Raw genomic sequence first — 15515 nt, 5'->3', positions numbered from 1 at the left:
GTAGGGACTACAGAGGCTTGTTAGATGTTTTCTAAAAATTACTGTTGAAATATTTGATAAATGTAACAGCACTTTATGCACTACCATATGCTGTTAGATATTCCATCCATTCAGTTTTGTAATGTTGCACTTTGGTCATGATACAGTTCAACATGGGTACATATACCAAAGAAAGTACTTGTAATGTTAGAGAACATGGTATTGTGTCAACATGTTGGCTCAGCATAAACATGCAAATCTCACGGTATTAAATGTGATATGATCTTTGTTCTGCTTAGCTCAAATAGTGACACACGTATGACTGTTTTTAAATATTGCCAAACACTATCAGTGTTCTAGAAATATCTGACATTGCTTCCACTTACTTGTGTCAGATGTATTGTGTATTCTTTTCTGTCCTTTGTGTCTTGACCAACTATTCATTTTTTTGATCTCAACGATATTAGATTGCGAGGCCAGAGGGTATCTTTCATTTCCTTTATTTAATCTTCTCTCTGATAGGGAGGAGGAACTCCTCGGCCATTGAATAACGAGAACAAGAGGAGATAGTGTCTCCAGATACACTACGGAGATACAAAATAGTATCGCTACTATCAGCAGTGCTTGTGTCTGAACAGAGTGGCAACTTTTTTATGGATGAGCATCATTAAATTTCCGTAAAGTTGTGCAGGAGGCTGGACATTCCTGACAGATGTAAAAGTAATTTGAAGGTGCCATGTGTTTGGAGAAGATTGAAGTGAAAATTAGGGCAGGACACTATGTGGTGGATTGTTGAAAGTATATGAGGTACTGCTGTACCTCCTCCCACATTAGTTTCTTCTTAGTAAACAGTCTCCCAGATGCTTCTGTGTTCAGAGTTTTGTCTTTCATCACAGACCACATGAATGTCTGCCCTGATTATATCATTTGTATTTTGGTGTCCAATACCGCCAGAAAGATCATTGTCAATGTGGAAGAATGTTCTGCAAGTCCACCAACAGGAAGATGACATGAGGTCTAGCCAGCATTGCCAGATGCTCTAGTACCTCCCACCCATAGAGGGCTCCGCGTCCGCGGCGGCTATTCCGCGCAGCGGTTCTCGCTCAGCGAGGACACCACCGCTAAGCCACGTGCAGACAGCGGCCAATAGCCGCCCTCTATGGTTTCATATATAGGGACCCACTCTGCCCTGGTCCAGTCAGTCTGGCACTCGCTCTGGCTTGTGTCTGAATCTCAGCGGTACTGCGTTCTAGTCATTGCTCGTTGTTGACGTTTGCCTGGCTCTGGTTCTGAGTGTATTTACTGTTGGTGTTTGGTGTGGTGGTTTCTACAAGCCGCCATTGTTTATCTCTTCCTTGTTGTGTCAGTCTTTGTCGGTTGTCATTGGTCTGTCGTCCGACTCGTCCTTGTGTTTACCCGGTGGTGCATGCTCCACCGCCGGCGGCTTCCCCGCCTGGCGGCTCCGATCCGCAGCCCAAAGTGTTCCTGCAGTTGATTTTGGTTACTACAGATGCCTGAAGTACCTTTACCTGCAGCCTGTCATTTGGGAAGGCACAAAACTGTCTCACGTCACAAGCCGTAAATGTGGAGCAACACACTTCTTTCAGCCATGTACGTGCCTCACCATCCCAAAAATTTGCATCAGCATTATGAAAGCCAGGGAACAAATATTTTAAGGGTGGTTCATGAGTGTCATCAACTAAAAATCATGGATTCTCCATCACACATTGACATTGTAGCTACTCGCAGCACATCGTGGTATCAGATTAGTATTGGGCCAAATGCAATGTTAAGTAGTAGTGGATATCTCTTTTGTCTGGTGTGCAAGTAGCCGGCTTAGAGAAAATAAAGTGCAAGATACCAGCCTTAGCCCAGCACCTCAGACGTGGAATTCCCTTCCTGATGTTTTAATGTTTTAAGACACAGCCAGTGAGACCTGGTTGAGTTAGTTATGTGTACATGTCACATGAAATGACTCTGGGTTTAGTTTCATTTTAGATGTACTTCACATGGTATTTAAATTTGTTTCTGTTTTGCTGCCTAATTTTTTTCTCCTCATGAACTGTTGTATGTTTAACCAAAGAATACCACTTACGTAAGTAGTTGTGATTTGAGCATCATTTTCTGCTTATATTGTGCAACACTATTGCTTCAGAGAAACTGTAGATTTACAACTGATTCAGGTGGTGCAATATATTTTAAATCAATATGAAAACAATATAGGTACCATCTGAAGTAATGTAACTTGATTGAAAGTAATGTGCCAGTTGAGGTAAATGATGTGGATAAGTGATGCGGTTATTTGTTATATTATAGCTGCCAATTAACTATGAATATTTTACCAATAACAGGTAGGTGGCATAACATGGCTTCAGAATGTAATGTTTTAAAAAAGAACATTAATGTCACTATTTTTACCATGTATTTATTTAGTCACAGATACCACACCATTCATGCTCTTGCTTATTTTCAGTGGTGCTACATACATTTAATATAAATTATGCAGTCCGTTGTAAAATTGCCACACCAAGCTGTTAAGTTTTTTATATAAATGTGCTATTAGCTTGGTGTGGTAATTTTGCAACAACATATATCCATGCAAGCTGAGATGCTATTTTTAATAAGGTTTTAATATAGATTAATTAAGACAGTTACTGTGGTGTTCCCTATCATCATTTTTTGGGTTCCAAACATTGCATTACTCTATGATAAATTGCTAGTTGAATTATGTCACTTCTTTAATCAGTAATTAGCAAAAGATGATTATATGACTGCAGAGATGCTATGGTAATGCTTCTTTATAATGCTGGAATCTAAGCACATAATCATGGAAACTCTGTGAAGCCTAGCTTCCTACTCAATTTTTTTAAAATCACTAAAATTGTTTTGGAATACGAACCTTACCTACTCTATTGCTCTTTTTATTTGTAGCACTGCACTTACATTATTCACTTCAAGATGAATGGCTAGCCACTCACAAATATGAGGAGATACTTGTAATAGTAGATCCATAAATCATTCCAGAGTTCATTGAAGTGTACTGAGAATCTCTGAAATTTTTGAAGAAAAGCCCATTTGGCAGTTTTATCTGGTCATTAAGGATTTCTTATTTTTGTTCACTGTTAGAAATTTCAATCACAATATTTCACTCTCTCTGTACACAGGGCATGTCACAATTCCCATTACAAACATGTAGGGGTTGTAGAAGAAACGCTATACATTTCCAGACATTAGTTCATTAATGGAACCTAGTGGATAAAGTTTGTTCTAGAACCTCTCTGTAATAAGAATTGTGAGACACTCTGGCTTCTTTAGCGACCAGGGGAATGGCATGTGTTGAGTGTAGACTATTGAACCTCAGTAAGTCTACATCCTTTATATCTCGTATGCACATCATTCCACTTGTTACAAAGCAACAGATATTACCAGTATTATTACACAGAAAGAAACTGTATATTAATTTTGTGTGTGAGTTTGTTTCTTGTTATGATGCCAACCAGTCACTTTTATTATTTAGAAGTTTGTTGTTTGCAGTAAAGCTTATTTGGATGCCAGTGTAGAGAACTAAGTTTTTGTAAAGGATTTATAAATTACTGAAACTTTGTTTTGCGGGTAGTTTGTTACCTGGGGGTGAAAAGAAACTTGCTTGCTCTTAAGAAGCTTTGCCTTAGTCTTACTTCATATATGTAAATACGCAATAATATAAATAAGTTGTTATTCTGAGATGACCATACTATTGTCTGTTTAGAAATTTTTGTAGAAATATTACCCCAGTCTGGAGTTGTTGGTCATGTTTCTCTTATAAATTCAATATTGCAATGGTGAAGAATGTGAGTGAAACACATTAGGTAATAGTACAATAGTTCGTTCATAAATGTTTTCAGACTGCTTGTGCCGTTAGTAAGAAAGCATGTATGTTACCCTTATTCTGTCACAAAAGACATATTTTGTTGTTCACAGATTACTATAATGGGCGTAAATATGATTATCATGATGGCTTTGATATTGTGAATACTAAGACAATATTGCAGTGATATTTCCATGTTCCTGTTGTTCAATACCATATCATCAATATCTTATAGCTGTACCAGTAAATTGATGATATTTTACAGCTTCTAACTCGGGTGCATAAAACGGCATCAAAATTCGGACTGCTTTGCAAATGAGCTAATGTGATAAATATTTCATGTAAGGCATAATTTCAAACTTTTGTTTAATATTTTCTTCCTTACATGCTTAAAGTCCATCAAAAGTCTGATCACACATGGAAATATCCAATATTCATTGAGTATTTCAACAATAAACAACTTTGTTTTAGTTCTCCCCTTTTTTGCAGCAGCCTTTCTTTGAACTTATTGTTGTCCACCATCAGTTCCATCTGATGCAGATCCCACACCACATAGTAATACTTCAGAAGAGGTCAGACAAGCTTGATGTAAGCAGTCTCTCTTTTAGACCTGTGGCACTCTCTAAGTGTTCTGCCAAAAAATCACAGTTGTAGGTTTCACTTTGTCTATATGATTGTTCCAGTTTAATTTGTCCATAATTGTAATTTCCAGGTATTAAGCTGAACTGACAACATTTAGACTCATGTATTGTGAAATAGAAATTTAGCGGGTATCCTTTCGTATTCATGTGGATGATCTCACATCTCTTTATTGAGAGACAATCAGCACTCTTTGCACCATACAGATATCTTGCCTAAATAATTTTGCAGTTAGTTTTTATTATCTGTTTACTTTACACAATGGTAAATCATGGCATCATCTGCTAACAATCTAAGAGGAAAGCTGAGATTGCCTCCTAAATTGTTTGTGTAGATCAGAATCAGCAGAGGGCCTATAACACTTCCTTGGAGATCACCAGATATTACTTCTGTTTTAGTTGATTACCTTCTGTAAATTATAATGATCTATGACCTCTCTGATAGAAAATCATGAATCCAATGCACAACTGGGATGATAATACATAGCCATGCAAATTTATTAGAAGTGGCATCTGATGAATAGTGTTGAAAGCTTACTGCAAATCTAAAAATATCAAATCAGTTTTAGATCCCCTATTGATAGCACTCATTATTTTATTAAACTAAAGCACTAGTTGTGTTGTGTTGTTTCATGAGAAAGATGTTTTCTGAATCTGTGCTGACTGGGCATTAACAGATCATTTTTCTTGAGGTAACTCATGATGTACGAACACAGTTTAAGTTCCAACATCCCACTGCAGCTCTGCGTTAGTGATATGTGTCTGTAATTGAGCAAATTACTTCTGTTCCCTTTTTAGGGTATTGATGTGACTTGTGCAACTTTGCTCTTCAAAAGATCCACACCTGAAGACTGTAAACAGTTATATATGATTGCTGAATATGGAATTATTGTATTAGCATATTCTGAAACGAACCTGACTGGTTACAATCTTGACCGAATGCCTTTCTTGTATTAAGTGATGTAAGCTTCTTCTAAACATGGAGGATACCTACTACAACATTAGCTGCCTGTAAACATGGAGGATACCTACTACTACATTAGTAACTATGTAGATATTCCTGTACTCAAATCAAGAATGACTGCCAACATGACTAAGCATGGTTTTTCAAAATTCTTTCAGCAAAGAAATCTAAGCTTTAGAGGTACTTCACCACTGTTATTGTGCAGTGACAGTATTGATTACATCTTGGCACTGTGATACTTTACATATGACCAGAATCTCTTGGGATTCTGTCAGATTTCAGAACAGTTTCACTGTGGAAAGTTTTACAAACCTCTCACACTGAAGTTGGCGCTATATTTCCAGCTTTTGTAAAACTTTTTTTTGCAAGTGTTGGGATTTTACATTCTTTTACATTTGGCATGTGTTTCTTCGTAGCTTCTGTAATAGTCTTGTGACCTGTTTTGTGTACCATGGGGAATCTATTACTAATATATTTGGTATATATCACTCAACTGCCATCGATTTTATGTATATATGAATTCAAAAGACATCTGGTGTAGGCTTACATAGTCAGACTGGAATGAGTTGAGGCTGTCTCAAGTGCTTTTTATCTGCGCGCGCGCGCGCACACACACACACACACACACACACACACACACACACACACACACACACACACACAGTCTCTCTCTCTCTCTCTCTCTCTCTCTCTCTCTCTCTCTACGTTAATTTTTGATGGGTGTGGATCTTACGATATTTAGACTTGCTAAAATGAGCATGTCGACAGTCCGTCATGATGCTCCCTGTTTGCTCAGGATTATTTGTTGATAAGATGTCAATTATGTTTTTGCAACAATTTGTGCTTAAAATGGGCCCCTGAACTAATAATTATTGTTGGGAATAGTTCTCTGAGAATGCTTTTGGTATGATTTCGGATGACGTCTTATGCTTACAATCGACTTGGAGTACATATTTTAGCCAACATGTGGAGGGTAGATTGAAGTAATCTCCATCTGTAATTGTAGGAGGGAGGTACCTATTTGAAAGACTAAGCTCGTCTTTGAGCTGTTCAGCAACTTGTTCACGTGGCTGGTAAAATGAACCAATTATTCATTTGTTCGAGTTGTCAAATATAACCTATCCATACTATTTCGCAGGAACTATCTACATAAATTTCACAACAAGGTAAATTATTACCAACAGCAATAAACATTCCACCACTAACTGTATTTAATCTATCCTTTATGAACACCGTGTGGTCCTCAGTAAAAGTTTCAGCTGAATTTATTTACGGCTTTAGCCAGGTTTACATACCTGCAATGATTTGAGCTTCAGTACTTCCTATTAGTGATTTGAGCTCAGGTTCTTTCCCAACACAGCTTTGACAACTTGGAAGTACAATAGCAACTGCAGCTAGAACTACTTTTGTTCTGTTTTTGCCCTTCACCCTTTTAGACTGATGCCCTTCCTGTAACTTACTGAGACCCCGTAACCTAAGAAGAAGGCCAGTCGCCTCCATGCAGCCCCCACTGCCCAAGTAGTCAACTACTGGGTGTAGTGGACCACTAGTAAGCATAACCCAGGAAAACAACCACCCAATCTTTACCACTTCATCTAGCCACCCAAAACTGGACACACACCGATATCATCGAAAGCAACACACAGTGTTTGTACCGACATGAGTCATCATCTGCAGTTGGCTGCAACCTCTACTCACCATGGTACCCAGAAGCACCTGTTCCCCATCTGGAACAACTACTCCTGGTATGCAAACATACTTCCCTTTCCTTCACAGCCAAATCCCTAAGGAACCCCATTACACACCTACTGTTGGAGCTCCCAACTGCCAGCAATCCCACCGTTGGTGATTCCCAGACCTTAGCAAGTCAAGGGGCTTCCTATAAAACAGTGCAAGTGACAGCATATGACTCAGGATCTTTGTCAGCCACAGATAATGCCCAAAACCTGTCCATCAATGAACTGGGTGCCCCTCCGATTGGTCCCTTGGAAAGTTTTTCTCAGTCTGCCACACCTCAGAATCACTGCCCAAGAGACAACAGCGGTCTCCACTTCCAGCTCCCTGAAATAATATCCATTGACAACAGCAACAAGCTGTGTGACTGAAGCCAACACCTTCCGGATTCTGTGAGAGAAGAAACGCGAACTCTGCTCACATCTGGACGCAGCAATTACAGTTCCTATCCATACTGAAGAAGGTGGACATTTACTCCAGACAGTTAATACAAGATGGACCTGTTCCTGATAAATATATATATACACACACACACACACACACACACACACACACACACACACACACACACACACACACACACACACACACACCAAATATAGGAGATAGAATTTTATTTTATTTTTAAATATAATCTACACTGGTTGAAATTGTTAAATTTTTTACATGCCTTATTTCAGGATTTAATAAAATCAGTAATTTTTTGCATGGAAGGCTGTGGATTGCTGTGTTATCAAGGTTAAATTACGTGTTTGTATTGGTCATGTCCAGAAGAGGATGGGCACCAGGCTAAGGAAGCTGAAACAAAGTTTGAGAGACAAGAAACTTTCTGATGGTAATACCATAAGACGCAGGCTGACAGACTAAATGATTGATGAACTACAGCCATATTGTGGGATGACCATTAGAAATAATACTGAGGATTTGTTGAAAATGAAGCAGACAGTATGGGCTACTTTCTTCCACAGACTGCCAACTGGCGAAAAAACAGTACACCACCTTTGCCCTCTTGGACCTGATTCATGGTGCAATTACTGCAATGCCCAGTACTCAAACAGTTCATACTGCCTTAAACATTCCATCCCAGCAGCAGTCATGGATACCATAAAAACAATTTACAGAGACCTGGAAAATTCTGAATTTCTGAAGAAGTGTGTGCATGGTCAGACTCAAGATCCAAATGAGTCATTCTATAGTCTTATATAGACTCACACACTTCATTGTTAGGATGAATGTGGGGAATTAATCCTGGAGAAAACTGCATCAGAGAACTGGAATAGATGGACAAGGTTTGCATGATAAAACAGAGTATGCAACACAGTTGGCCACTAAAGAGTCTGGAAAGAAGAAAAGAAGAAAAAACTTGGAAAAAGATCAAGATGATATACAGTATGAGGCAGGGTGCATCTGAGTAACTGAAAATTTAAAACATGAAGCATGTATTAAGTGAGTTACAGTCTTTTGAAACTTTAGAAGCCATTCCTGAAAATTTACATTTTCTGTTGCATTTTTCCCTAAATCTCAGAAACCACTTCGAGCAGAGTATCCAAATTTTCAGGTAGTAATAACGCACACACATTCTGAGTCTACTGAAGTAAAAGAAGAACATATTGTTATGTATAATTATGATTATTTAGGATAACATACAAAAAAGGACACAACATTTTAACCATGTAATTAAAAAATTATATTTCCAAAAGCAATAGCTGAAATGCAATTATTGTAGTTCAGTGGACTCAGAACATACAGTTTAATGTCATACATAAGTTTGATGTTGATGGCTAAAGTGGTTTCTGAAATACAGGGAAGTCAATTTGCTGAATTTAACACTGTTGGGATAGGGTGTTCCAATTCCCCTTAACTAAAGAGCACAGAGGATATTTAGAGTGATGCTGCATCAGCTCAGAGAATGAAATGGTGTACTTTAGTGCTCTGCAGCAGTAATAAAAGCTTCCTCATCATACTGAAACGTAACAGTCCAATCAAAACTAATAAAAATGTGTAAATTTTAACCATAAAAAGCAGTTTCTGACGTACAGGTGTATGGAAATATGTACTTGTGAAAAAGTTATGAAGAAAATAATTATGAAGTCTTAATTACACTTACGTATAGAGATCTGTTAATTGGTAGTAACATTTTATATGATGTGAATCTTCTGTAATTAGTAAATATAACAAGTGTATTGTTAACATTTGATACCTAAGTGTTTATACTTGCTTCAACATATGTAGAGATTATAATTCACTGATGTGTTTAATATATAAGACTCTAGGTAACCATTAAATATGTCATTTGTTTTAGGATGAGAGTTTTAATTGTTAATTAATGAAATAATAATTTTAAACAATGTCGAGGATTGTTCGGGATTTTTAAGAAAGTATAAATACTAACAGCCATGTTGGCAAGGGGTCTGACTGGTTTTGGTTTTGAGCAGTGAGCTTGTAGCTGCTCCTTTTGTATTGTAAGTATTGTTTGTCTTTGTAATAATACTTTAATTTTGTTTTGAAAGTATAAGAAAAAACTATGAAACTTAATGCAAGCTTAAACAAAATCAACTGTCCAGTAGTTGTTTTACAGTGACAGTAAATGTTCTGAGGAGCATGACTGCAGCAGATAAAGAGTAACTATGATCAACCCCATTACTATGAGTAGTTAGAGAAATGTTATAATTGGTGGAGGATCTGGGATGAAGTGTAAACCTGTAAACTAATCTTGTATTTTGTTTCAGAGTTAATCCACTTGTAAAAATAATATTCCATTTTTCTGAGAACTGGACAGAGAAGAAAGTGAGTAACACTCAAAGTGTACTTATGTGAATACGCAACTTGGAGAACCAACTGTCTGCAAGTACAATATAATTATTTGAACTTTCACTGTTTGAAATTGTTTTTTGTCTGCATTGTCATTATGGGGGATAATAGAGAGGTTAACAACAATAGGCAAGTTAATCATAATGGGGAGGTTAATGGAAACTGGGAAAACAGTGTAGATATTACTGATAGTAATGTTGTTAATCAGGACAATGAAATCGGAGAGGAAAGTGCCCACAGTAGTGTACTTACACTCTTTCATAGATATGAACCTAATGTATCAGCCTTGGATAGATTAGTTCAGCTGATGGAAGAACAGAAAAAGACAATTGAAAAATCGTTTGAAGAACATAAAACTTTTTTTGACTAGAAGCTTGATTCTATTGATAAAAAGTTAGACAACCATGGAACCCAGATTCACAAGACAAAAGAGAATTTAGAGAAGTGTTGGGAAAAAGTAGATGAGAATACCAAAAATGTGTTGGCTATAGAAGGGGAAATTGTTACCTCAAAACAGGAAAACCAAAAATTTGAAGAGAGACTAGACTCCACAAAAAATTTCAAAAAAGTTGCTACTGTTGAAATGTTACAATTAACAAAGCTCAACAAAGATTTTGTAAAAAAAATCACAGAAACAGACCAAAATATACAAAATTTAACTGAAATTGCAAACGATAAATTTGCGGAGTTAAAAGAAGATGTAGGCACTTGTTTAGGTGAAATTTTGAAGTTCAAATCTAAATTTCAAGAAATCAAAGATTCCATTGCTGTGAAAGCTTTCTGTAGTTACAGTCCATTGTGGAGTAATCTAAACATAAAAACATTTTCAGGAGAGGGCAATTTGATTTCATGTACCAGATTAAAGACAACTTGACTGATAAAATGAGTGATAATTTGAAAATTATATTTTTTTAAAAGTTCTTAGATGGGCGAACCAAGCAATCGAACCCAAAATGTCCTTTAATGCGGTACCATGAGCTTTCAAGAACGTATTATGGTCAGAAACTAATCAAGCTAGAATGAAGTCAGAATTTTTCAATTGGCCAAATTTCAAACCGGGTAGTGGACACATGAAAACTTTTTGTGAACAACAGTTGAGAACTTTAGTACATCTTGATAAATCACTTGATGAAATGATCCAAATAGATGCTCTAAAATGTAGGTTGCTGAATAGGTAACAGTGGAGTCTTGTCTATGGACCTGATGATTCAATTGAACAATTTCTTAGATATTGATTGGATTTAGCATGGGAGAGAAATGACAGATGTAATGACAGACCTGATGATACAGGAATAACAATAACAGAGCTTTCAATGATCATTTCAATAGCAGATTTAGAAATGATGACAGAAGAAATGGGGAGAGGAATGATAGGCAGAGACCTGAGAATAGGAATTTCGAACCAAGAAGTAGGCAGTGAGGGCAAAATCAGGGAAACAATAGTAAAAATTTTGAAAACAGAAGAAATTATCCAGTAAACTGAGACCTGCCTCTTTCGGAGCCTGGCAAAATGGGGCAAATAGACATGGGAATTACAATCGGGTACATTGTAGTAATTTCAGAAGGGGAAGAACAAATAGAACATACCAGAATCTTGTACCAAGAATACAACCTGAAGTGAAGAGAATGAAGTTTGATAGGGAATTTTGGGAAATTTTTTTATCTGAAAACAAAGATGAACAAAAAAGTAAAAAATCCGAATTTGAATTAGAAGAAAACACTTCGACAAATTTCTTTAACAGTAGTAATGCAGTAGTAGCTGTTGATAGTGATGAGAACAAATCTGGTGAGTATGGTTTAGTGAGAATGTTGAGTAACTGTGAAATGAGTGAAAATGCTGGTACTCATGCTGTATGTGTGGAAGCTGATGTTCATGTGGTAGGCAGTGGAAGTGAGAATGACAGATTAATTCCAGATGAAATTATAGTAGATAATAAACAGGAAAATGAGGATGTGGTAGAACAGAGTTGTCACAGTGTTGAGGTTGTTGAAGAAGTGTGTGAAGAGAGAAATGAGTTTGGTGTTGAAGGTAATATTAAATGTGATAATAATGTTTCTAATGAGAATGATTCAGAAGAAGAAGAAGAAGAAGAAGAAGAAGAAGAAGAAGAAGAAGAAGAAGAAGAAGAAGATGATGATGATGATGATGATGATGATGATACTTGCAGAAGTAGATGGATGGTATATGTAGAAGTTAAAGTTGATGATTTGATGCTGAATGATTCTGGATTTTCTGGTGAGTGTTTGAGTAATGAGATAGAAACCAGTAGAGCAGTGCCTGATAGATTAATGTTACCAGTTGATGTTAGTGATGATGTGTCTGAATGTGTTTGTGAAATGGAAAAGATGATCTAATTAGTGATAGATTACTGAGCGTAGTCAATGATTATAGTAGCAAATGTCAGTATGGTGATCAAAAGTGTATGGTCTTAAGTGAAAATTTTCAAAGTGTGCACTCAGATGATAAAATTGCCATAAAAATGTCGAACAGTCTCCTGGTGGTAGTATGTTTAGTAAATCTGTAGAATCTGTAATAAAAGGCATTGATTGTGATAAAGGGGTGAATTTTCGGAACATAGAAGAGGATTTGTTATTTGAAAATGAGATCAATGAAATGGGTAAAGAATTTAGAGGTCCATATATTGTAGTACAGATTAATGACTGGATAGGCAACTGTCTTCTGGATACAGACAGCCCAATTACAGGAATATCGAGAAAGCTAAGAGACAGGATCAAAAATAATGATAATAATTTCACAGAATTTCCAGTAACAGGGATAAGGATAAAAGGGGCAACAGGAAAAAGCAGTAAGTAGATTACCAGACAAGTGTTACTTGAATTTAAGATTAATAATGTACAATTTATACAGGGATGCTTAGTAATTTATGATGTAAATGAAAACTTGATTCTAGGTATGAAGTGGATTGTTAAGGCTAAAGTAAATTTTATCTGGGGTGACATGAAAATAACATTTGTTGAACCAAAAGTGGAATTCATGGGAAAATGAGTATTTTAATGGAAGATCATGGTCTAAGTAGTCACATTAGAGAGACGCAAGAGCCTGACGGTGATAGTTATAGTGAGGAAGGGGAATAATTTGGTACTGATGAGGGTAGTGCTAATTATTATAGTAAACTAGTGTATAAAAAAGTATCTGCAACTGAAAGCCGTAATGCACAGAAAACAGAAGAGAGCTTGAAAATTTTTTGTGGGATTATAATGACATATTTGATGTAAAACCAAGGAGAAGAAAAGGGTATTAGTGTAGTCGAAAGTTGAAAGTTGATAATCTGTTTTTCATAAAACCGTATGCTATCCCTATCTGTAACAGAAAGGTAGTAGAAAGAGAACGTCAGAAAATGGAAAGGTGGATAATAATAGAAAGAAGTTGTAGTTCTTACAATAACCCATTAGTGGTAGTTTCAAAACGAGATGGTGGTATTCGTTTAGTGCTCGACTCTAGACACCTGAATAAATATTTGGAGAGAGAAACTGACCACCCTGAAACTATAGATGAACTACTAAATAAGTCTGAAAATGTAAAATATATGACTAGCCTTGACTTGACTTTTGGATTTCATCAGACTGAATTAAAAAAAGAGATTCTAGAAAATACGCTGCATTTTTGTTTAATGGGAAATATTTTCAATGTTGTGATGTACCATTTCGTTTAAATGTATCTGTAGCAGAATTTATTAGGGGATTCGACTTTGTTTTGGGTAGAGAACTCTTAGAAAAGTTAATTATTTATGTGTATGACATTTTGGTATCAAGTAAGACCTGGGAGGAACATATTCAAATTTTAAAGGGAATTGGAGAGAAAATGAGACAGGGGGGTATGACTTTGAAATTAGCAAAATGTAAGTTTGCCATGAAAGAATTAAAATTTCTTGGCCACTGCGTGAATGAAAATGGGATTTGGCCTAATTGAGAAAAGATTGAGGCCATCGCAAAGTTCCCAAAACTTAGAAATAAAAAAGATTTAAAATCTTATTTTCGAGTAGTAAACTTCTATCAAAAATATGTGAAAACACAGTCACTTAATGCACCATGATTGAACAACTTGTCAAGAAAAAATGCATTGTGGGATTGGTCTGATGAATGGCAGACAGCTTTTGACAGACTTAAGAAAGGATTGGCAGAAAATGAAATCCTCCGTAGACCTGATTTATCTTTAGCATTTTGTTTGATGGCAGACAGTTGTGATTATGGACTGTGGGTAGCCGGCTGCAGTGGCCGAGCGGTTCTAGGCGCTTCAGTCCGGAACCGTGTGACTGCTATGGTCGCAGGTTCGAATCCTGCCTTGGGCATGGCTGTGTTTGATGTCCTGTGGTTAGTTAGCTTTAAGTAGTTCTAAGTTCTAGGGGACTGATGACCTCAAATGTTAAGTCTGATAGTGCTCAGAGCCATTTGAACCATTTGACTGGGGGCACATTTATTCCAAGAGTAGGAAATTAATGGGAAAATTGAACATCATTCTATAGCATTTGCAAGCAGAACCTTACAAAAACATGAGAGAAACTACATGATAACTGAAAAGGAAGTTTTGGCAATTGTATGGGGATTCAAAAAAATTAAAAATTATTTGCTTGGGCATGAAGTCAAAGTTTATACAGACTATAAAGCATTAAGAAACCTACAAGAGTGTAAACTGTATCATGGGAGAATTACCAGGTGGTCACAGTTCATTTTATAAAGGGTAAGGAAAATGTCATTGCTGATGCCCTGCCAAGAATGCCAGTGGGGAATGGAAATGATAATCAAAATAATAGTCAGGAGGTAAAGTTTAAAATAATGTATTTTAAAGACGTCAAATAGGGAAATGAATTTAGAAAAATCTGTAATCAGTTGAGTATATATGAAAATGGTGATGATCATTGGAAGCTTGTTAAAAGTTATTTAGAGAAGAAAGGTCATGAGGAAGTACAAATGTTATATCAGGTTTTGAAAGGTATTCTATTTTATAGACACAGCACAGATAGTGATGCCTGGAAAGTTTGCTGGCCAGATTCTCACATAAATACTTTCATAAAGTACACACATGAAAGCTTCAGACACTGTGGTGCATTGAAAAATACAAGAGTGTATATATTTTCATAATATGTCCAGGAGAGTTAGGACCTTACTTGCCTGCTGTGATACATGTCAAAGAACAAAAGTTAGTAACAAAACAAGGGATTTTTACAAAATGTGGTACCACATAAACAGTTGGATTTGGTAGGGATAGATTTGTATGGTTAACTTCCAAGAGCTAAAGGGGGATTTCAGTATATTTTCATCATTGTAGATTTGTTTTCTAAATATGTGAAATTTTATCCTTTAAAGAAAGCAACTAGTAAGAAAATAGCTTCTACATTTATGAAAGATGACTTTATTAAAGGGGTACACCTAAGGCCATTTTATCTGACAATGGGAGCCAATTTACCTCTAAATTTTGGAAGGAATTTGTAGAAGAACATAACATGAGACATATCTTAATATCATCCGATTCACCTAAATGCAACCCGACTGAACAGTACATGAGGGAAATTGGTAGATTGTG

This window comes from Schistocerca serialis, chromosome 4, assembly GCF_023864345.2.
Source record: "Schistocerca serialis cubense isolate TAMUIC-IGC-003099 chromosome 4, iqSchSeri2.2, whole genome shotgun sequence".
Lineage (NCBI taxonomy): Eukaryota > Metazoa > Arthropoda > Insecta > Orthoptera > Acrididae > Schistocerca > Schistocerca serialis.
The sequence above is the reverse complement of the archived record's forward strand: the minus strand, read 5'-3'. Positions refer to the sequence as shown.